The sequence below is a fragment of the Arachis ipaensis genome, chromosome B08 (genome assembly GCF_000816755.2).
Source record: "Arachis ipaensis cultivar K30076 chromosome B08, Araip1.1, whole genome shotgun sequence".
Classification (NCBI taxonomy): Eukaryota; Viridiplantae; Streptophyta; class Magnoliopsida; order Fabales; family Fabaceae; genus Arachis; species Arachis ipaensis.
Window position 1 is genome coordinate 14,568,750 of NC_029792.2, and position 8,203 is coordinate 14,576,952.

Below are 8,203 nucleotides of genomic sequence, written 5' to 3' on the forward strand. Positions count from 1 at the left end.
CCAACCCTTGCATCTAGCTCTTGAAGTATCAACCTTGATGAACCTTGATTTGCAACTCCAATCACTAAACATCCTTCTCTTACGCTTAATGCCACAAAGCTTCCTAAGTTGGCTGTCCGTTTCAAGAATACCATACTCAAGTGGGACTGTAAAGTGAATAGAGATAAGTCTTACCCACTCAAGTGAAGGACTAGATGGCAACCTAGGTAGAGAAGTCTCCAACGATCTTGACAAAGCAAACTCAACTCACGTCCATCCTTTCTGAAGGACTTCCACTTCCACATCATTCTCAAACTTACTCAGAGAAGATTCTTCATACCCAAGGAGTTCATTTGTGGATGTGGATTCATCACTAGGAAGACTTGATTCATGATCATTATCACTAAGGGAACTTGCTTCTTGTTTTATCCCATCCAAATCTTCAAGGGAATATGCCATGGAGGGTGTGCACTAGCCTCTTTAACATTAATTTCAAGCTTCTTGGAGGAATACTCTACAACTCTGGATTCCCATGGAGGTTCGGCATCTCCTAAGTCTTCAACCACTTCTTCCTCTTCAACTATTACAGCTTCCTCCACTTGTTCCAATACAAAGCCACATTTCTCACTTTCCACCAGAGTTTCTAGTGTCTCCTTCATGCTACGCTCTTCTATTGATTCTCCATATGTAGCCATGAGAGTATTTTGAGTATCGAAACGCAAATAGACTAAATTACCTACTGCCTCAGTCAAGGTAGCTATGAACTCTTGTGTCGTCCTTTGCATCTCTCTTTGCCCTTGAAGAAAAATACTTAGAGTTTCATTCATTGGAGATTAGGGTGGATATGAGGATTCATTGCTTGGGAGGAAGGGTTCATGATATGAGGGTGGTTCATCATAATAAGGGTGTAGTGGTTCAACACTCTCCATCTTTTTCACTTGTTACACAACACACTTCAATCCCTTATTCTCAAGTTGAGATTCTTTAGCCATGAGAGCTTCGTGTGCTTTTCGGTTTCCCACTTGCTCCAATTGATAAAGGGTTGCTTGAAATTGATCCAGTGTTTCCTTGAGACGATCCCTTGACTCTTGTTCCGCTTGGATTGCATAATTAGGATCATATGTCTCTTGGGTTGATGGATATGGACAAGGTGTGTATGGAAGTGGTGGTTCTTGGAAGTAATTGGGTTAGAATTGGGGTGGCTCCATATATGGTTCATAAGGTGATTGATATGAGAGATAAGGGTTAGGATCATATGAGGGTGTTTGGTAGTAGGTGGCTTGTGAGTATGTGGGTTCAAAGCTATATTGAGGAAGGGATTCATAGGCATATGGTGGGCTTGTTGGTAACTACAAGGGGTCCACCATATCCATTGTCTTGGTATGCACCTTGGAATGGCTCTTGCTCATAGTAAGTTGGAAGAGGTTGTTGCCAAGAGGGTTGATCAAATCCTTGTGGCTCCTCCCATCTCTGATTGTTCCAACCTTGATGCATGTTCTCATTATAGCTTCCATTCCCTACAACATAATTTGAACCAAACTCGGAGCCAAAGGGATGAGAATTCATAGTATCAAGAGAAAATAAAAACACAAAAACTAATAAGGAATAATGAAACTAAACTCCTAAAACTAGAAACAACTAACAAAGAAAAGAAAAAGCAAATTTATTCACAATATTCACAATAACCAATAATAAGGCACACGTTTGCAATTCCCCGGCAACGGCGCCATTTTGACGAAGGGATTTTTTGTGTGGTTTAGAATTTCACAAATGAATTCTCGTTGCAAGTATAGTTTCTAAACCAACAAATAATTCTTTCATGCAAAAATTTGTTTGTCACAAGTAACAAACCCCAATAAAAATAATAACCGAAGTATTCAAATCTCGGGTCGTCTCTCAAGAAATTGCAGGGAAGTATGTTACTATTGGTTATGAGATAGTATATTTTTGGGTTTTTGAAAGGTTGAATAAGGAATGTAAATGATAAGAAGATAAACTCATAATTATGAAAAGTCCTAGTAAGTATTGATAATTAGAAGTCCTATCCTCATTATCATCATCAATTGTGACAAGAATCGTCCATTGCTCCACTTAGTCAACCTCTAACTATGAAGGAAAGTCAAGTGGAAATAATCAATTTGATTCCTCAAGTCCTAGTCAACTCCTAAGGAAAGACTAGCTTTAGTGGAATTCAAATCAACTAACAACTTTTAATTGCTAATCAACAAAAGAGTTTGATAATTCAAGAGTCTCCAATTACTCAATCTAAGCTAAGAACATAAAAAGCTAATTTAAAATTCAACCAAGCATTTTATCAAACACTTGGAAGGCACAACATAAAAACATAGAAAACTAGCAAGGAATATCAAATCCAAACAACCAATTGCAAACATCAATGACTAACAAATAATAGAAGAAGCAATAAATATGAAATACCTCAAATTGCATTAAATAGAAAATCAAATCTAACATGAGAATTCATAAACTAAATTGGCAAAATAAGGAAATCACAAAGGGAAATAGATAACTAAAGTACTAGAATAATAGAATGTAGAAGATAAACTAAATTAAAACAACATGGAAATCTAAATTAGAGAAGAAATAAACCTAAGACCTAAAACCTAGAGAGAGGAGAGAGCCTTCTTCTCTAGAAAACTACATCTAACCCTAAAATTATGTGAATGAAAGTTGTCTTTGTGATTCCCCCACTCTGCAGCTTCTAATCTGTATTTACGAGTTTGGAACTGGGCCAGAAACAGCCCAGAAATTGCCCCCAGCATTTTTTGATACGTGCAGCAGGTGGCTCTGTCACGCGTACGCGTCGTTCACGAACTTTCGCGAGGTCACGCGTACGCGTGATCTATGCGTGCACGTTGCCTAACTGCATGGCAACTATGACAAATTGTATATCATTTTGAAGCCCCGGATGTTAGCTTTCCAACGCAACTGGAACCACCTCATTTGGACCTCTGTAGCTCAAGTTATGGTCGATTTAGTATGAAGAGGTTAGGGTTGACAGCTTAACAATTCCTTCAATTTCTTGTATTCCTTCCACTTTTGCATGCTTCCTTTCCATCCTCTAAGCCATTCCTGCCCTATAAACCCTGAAAACACTTAACAAACATATCACGGCATTGAATGGTAATAAGAGGGGGTTAAAATTAGCAAATTTAAGGCCAAAGAAGCATGTTTTCAATCATAGCAAAAAATTAGGAAGAAAAAATATAAAACATGCGAATTATATGAATAAGTGTGAGTTTAATGGATAAAATCCACTCAATTAAGCACAAGATAAACCCTAAAAATGGGGTTTATCACCAAGCTTGCTTATGGAAAGAACGTTTATCTTGTTGGCGCAATCCATCATATACTTCCGTGAGGTTCTTCTTCACTACTTTCACAGTTTTAATGTTTGGAACAATGTTTTTATTTATGAACATTTTTCTTAACTTGTTTTTGTTATGTTATAACAGAACATGTCTATATGGTTGAGAGAGTATTATTAGGACTGTCCAGGTGCATGGACCTTTTATGGATTGATTGGATCACAGTTTGAGATATAACTACTCTTATGGATGGTGAAGGCGGCAAGAATGTTAAGCATTTAATATATGGTTATTTTGGGATCAAGCATGACTTCATAGGATATGTTGTTGTTGTGGTTATTTGAATTGCTTTGCTTTTTGTATTTATCTTTGCTTCTGCAATCAAGACCTTTAACTTCCAAAAGAGATAGACACAATTGAAGAATTCTTCATTATGCTTTCTTTTCTCTTTTCTTTTTTTTTTTCCTTTCAATTTCAGTTTAGACTTGTTATATTTGTATCTATGGTAGTTCATAGCACTTTGCTTTTAAGAGCAATTATTATTTCTCACCTTCTTGTGCAAATTTGGAGATGCTTTCATAAATGTACAAGCATATGAATAAGATTTTGGTTATCTATTATCATTTTAATTTTATAATGAAAGATATAGTGTATTCTAATCAATAGTCATTTTAATCTTCCATGCAAGAAGAAGCTTGATTTTCTTGTTAAGCCTAAATCCACAATATTTTTGTTAATAATTGATTTTCAGATAATTGAATGCATAAGCCAATAAACGTTCATAATCATTTATAATCATTGCATAATCATTCTTCACAGCCATGGCAACATATATACTTTATTTCTTTGCATTTTTCGTACATAATTAATCATTTTTCAACTTTACTTCACCCCTAAGTTACTACATTTTCCTAATTTCATCTCATTACTAGACTTACTATTAGGATATGGGGCTAAAAGAATGGAAATAGAGGTTTAGAGGTTCGAAATTGAGCTTTAAAACACAAAATTTATGTTTGCTGAAACAGGGGCCACGCGTACTCGAGATGCCCAACCCAGAAGAATTGATCGTGTCACGTGCGGGTGGTCGCGTACGCAACCCCTCAAAAACCACTGCTTGTGTGCGCAAGCACCCTGCCCGCGTACGCAAGATGCCAAACCCAGAGAGTTTGGTCGTATCGCGTGCAGTGGTCGCATACGCAAGCTATGCAGAACAGCAAAAATGCTAAATGTTACAGAATTTTCAATTTTGCACTCCAAACTTCCGACGTACATAATTTTTTTGTGTCAAAACATTTTTCATCCGTTCTTCGAACGGTGTAAACTTCACGAACCCAATTTTCATTTTAAACAAGTTTAAAACAATTTGGGGGTCTGGAAGCCAAGTTATGGCTCGCTGAAGTTTGTCCAAAAAATCAAATTTACACAAAATCCTCAAACTTCTATTTTCATTAAAAACCAAACTCAATCCCAACCTCCTATACATATATTTAGCACATCAACATACCATATCATACTAACACAACACTAAAATCTCCACATCATATCACAATCAATCATACCTCCATATTACACAATTTCACACCTGAAATTCTCACTTTAATCAACAAGATTATCAAGAATCCATCATATATGCATAATCAATATCATCAACTTGTCAATCATTATTCAATCACCATTTAGTATTCTATTTCCACCATAACAATGATCACCAACACATGCTCAATCTATATTATCAATCCTTATCACAAGTGCTAAGCATTGAACATACTTAATCCTTCCAGCCTATCATATGGTCCTCTAGCCTGAGTTTTCACAAGACATTATATATTAAATACGAGAAACCTAAACCATACCTTGGCCGATTTCTTCGTATAACCCAAGGCAACCCACTTAGGCAAGAAGCAAGCCCTTAACACCAAAATTTTGCAACCAAGATCCAAACCAAGCTTCCAATTTATATATTTACACACCTAATACACATAATTATATATACATACCAAAAATTCAATATCCAACACACTAAATCAAGGAATTAGCTAAATTTCTAGGATTCTCACCTTACCCAAGCGCCAAAGAAGCAAGACTGAGCAATTTTCTCAAACTAATCGGACCCTATAACATCAAAGAACCAAAATATCAACACCACTCTATTAAATTTTGAAAATTTGGGGAAAGTGATGCTGAGAACGAGAATGAAGGTTCCTTACCAAATTATACACTGGGCTTTATAGAGCTCGTCACTGCGGACGCGTGGCCACAAACAGTACGGCGATCGGAACTCGAAGTGAAAAGTTATGTGGGTTAGAATCAAAACCAAGGGTTAGAGCTCTTCTTCCCTTGCTCTCCCTCCAGGAACGTGTTTCCTTGGTTTAGGGAAGAAATGAGTTAGGGGAAAGTGGGTTGGGCCTTGGGCTCTTTTTGGATCCAGTTTGATCGGTCCGATCCATTTGGCTTAATATTTGGCCAAATTTTTTGAATTTAGTGTTAAAATTCTTATTTTAATTAGCTCTATTTTATTAAACTATAAAATTTATATTTCTAATTTCTTTTATTAAAAATTAATTTATTGACTAATTATTTGCTAATTTTACAGAATTTGCATATATTATTGACCATATAGCCGCTAGCATGGCCACGACTAGCATGGAAAACACCTAGAAAATTATCCTTTTTATTTTATATTTATTGCATCAATTACTAGTCATCTTAAATTCTTAAATAAGCTATTATAAATTGGCAAGTTATCTTTTTAGTCGAAAGTCTTTTTTAGACTAACAAACTCAAATATCTTAAATTCTAATTAAAATATCTCAAGTTCAAAAATTATTTTTTTTTATTTTTTAAATAGACCACATCTAAATCATTCGTACAGAAGAACAATGGCACAACAAAGGAAAGGAATCACATCACAAAAAAAATTATTATAACTAAAAGCTAGGGAAAAAACCAAAATCAACAAATATAGGAGAAAATAGAAAAAAAAGAGGAAGAATAAGAGTGTGGGGAAGGAGAGGCCATTACTATGTTGCAAGGGTGACGCTTGACGATACCTCAACCTTCCAATTATGCATTCTTCTTGGCAAGCCATGTTTGTACCCAGATACTGATGAGTAGGTTGTCTCTATTCCTTATCATCATAAATATCCTATGCTTCTTGATGAAGATAGGAACAATTTGAAAATGATGCTGTTAAAAATGTGATTAAGAATTATGAAAAATATGTGATGTCATCAAATGATGGTTTAGAACAAGGGATTGTATGTGAAGGTTGATGAGTTAGTTCACCCGATGTTCGACTTAATGTCTCTAAGAAAGATGATAAAAAAATAGACGAGGAGAATTCGACAGGGAGAATGCTTGATGATGATGAGGTTATAGGAGATGAAATTGACGATGGAATTGTGATGGAAGAAGAGGTGAGTGGAAAAAGTAACGGGGAGCAAACAATGCCAGTGGGGACATGGGTAAGTAAAGTTACAACTCACTTATGTTTTTTTTTTTTTAAATTTAACGTTAATAGAGACTAAATTTAAAAAACTTATATGATATAAGGATCCAGTGGAAAAGAAAAAAAGTAAATGGACCTAATTGAAAATTCGGTGAAATTATAGAGACTTGTAGAGTAATTAAACTTAAATTTGATGATGATGGACGATGAGGAGAAAAAAAAGAACAAGAATGAAAACGTAAATGTGCGTATATAAATTTGACTTGGTTGAACTTAGTTAAAAAAAATTAGTTGTCTAATATTTCAGTTGAATTTAAATCTTCTAAAATGAGAAAGTTGGTAAACTAATAAAATGAGAGATTAATCAACATTGAATTTGTAATTTCCATAAAATATGTACCCCACTATCGGTGATTAAGTGCTAGTTTGAATTGGCTTATTTGAGTGAAAAAATATTTTTTATAAAAAATAAAATACTTTTATTAAATTTTAAATATGTTTACATATATCTTTTAAGAAAAATATTTTTATAAAAAAAAACAAATGATTTAAAAATATAAAAGATAATACTTTTTTAAAAAATTATTAACCCTAACTTCTCACTTTATTACTTTACTAATTTTTTCGCTTTAAAAAAATTTAATCTTCAATAATTACACCTTATGTTACAAAATTAAGCCATGGGTTAGAAAGGGTTATTCAAAAATTTTATTCAATAAGCAATATTATATTAGCTTTAAGGCCCAGTTTGGATAACCAATTTAATTAAGTTCCTTTTGATAAAATAAATTAAACAATAAATGACTCTGTTAAAAATAACTTATAAATAAATTATTTTGTGTTTGAATTTTTAATTCTAAAGTGCTTATTTTATAGAAATGTGATGAAAAGTAGAAGTATTATGAGAGAAATCATTTTTTTTAACTTCTTTATAAGCTCCTAAATAACTTCTTAGAAAGTTACAATTTGGCTTTGAAAATTGCACTAGACATTAATACTACCACTTTTCATAAGTTAAAAGTTAAAAAAAGTTACTTCTAGAATTTTTCAAACGGGCCCGTTTTTTCATTATTTTCTAAAAATACATTACTTCAAATGAAACGAATTCCAAAAATTATATCTTAATAAATAATAATATTATCGTATTCTTTGAAAATTACCAAATTCAGAGTCATTAAACGCAGCCTAAAACTAGTGTTTGAAAAAACTCTTCAGTGGTTTTTATATGACAATGCAACAAAACTGAGACGCGTAGTCAGAGAAAGATTTAGAGAGAGAAACACAAGTGAAAATGAAACCACCTTAAAATTAATTAACTGGGAAAAGAAAAAACTAAAGAGAGTAAAAAAAAAAGGAAAAATATTAAAAAAAATAAAATAAACACAATAACTTCAAAAGCCAAGCACCATTACCAACAACATAACTTCAAACCAAACCTAACTAAAAA

General features: G+C 33.7%; 1 long non-coding RNA gene across 1 annotated transcript; it reads right to left on the reverse strand.

Annotated features, from left to right (window-relative positions):
• On the reverse strand, positions 3,743-7,090 carry LOC110265742. The gene is made up of 3 exons (XR_002351998.1): positions 5,516-7,090; positions 5,366-5,420; positions 3,743-5,278 (listed from the first exon to the last, which is right to left on the reverse strand). It is a non-coding gene; the product is annotated as an uncharacterized LOC110265742 (long non-coding RNA).